Source organism: Leptonychotes weddellii, chromosome 4 (genome assembly GCF_054177405.1).
Source record: "Leptonychotes weddellii isolate Sample4059 chromosome 4, ASM5417740v2, whole genome shotgun sequence".
Classification (NCBI taxonomy): Eukaryota; Metazoa; Chordata; class Mammalia; order Carnivora; family Phocidae; genus Leptonychotes; species Leptonychotes weddellii.
In genome coordinates, this window is record NC_138372.1 from 25,092,769 (window position 1) to 25,093,327 (window position 559).

Genomic DNA, 559 nt, shown 5'->3' on the forward strand with positions numbered 1-559 from the left:
GGTAATGGAAGTTCAATCTAAGCTAACATCTGGAGAATTATACACTAGCCAGGCAAAAAAGGAGGGTGGAGAGGAGGCATGCCAGGAAAAGGGAAGAACACTTTGGAAGGCCCTGAGGTTAAGTGTAATGTGGAAGGAGAGTGGACAGGAGGTTGGGAGGCAGAGCTATATAATGGAGGACCTTGTAGGCCATGAGGAGTTTGAAGCTCATTTTGAGTGCAAAGGAAACAATAAAAGGTTTTATTTTTTATTTTTAGAAGGGGGGAGGGGCAGAGGGCGAAGGAGAGAAACTTTTTTTTTTTTTTAAGATTTTATTCATTTGAGGGACGCCTGGGTGGCTCAGTCGTTAGGCGTCTCCCGTTGGTTCAGGTCATGATCCCAGGGTCCTGGGATCGAGCCCCGCATCGGGCTCCCTGCTCAGCGGGAAGCCTGCTTCTCCCTCTCCCACTCCCCCTGCTTGTGTTCCCTCTCTCGCTGTGTCTCTCTCCATCAAATAAATAAATAAAATCTTTAAAAAAAATTTTTTTTAAAGATTTTATTCCTTTCACAGAGAGAGAGC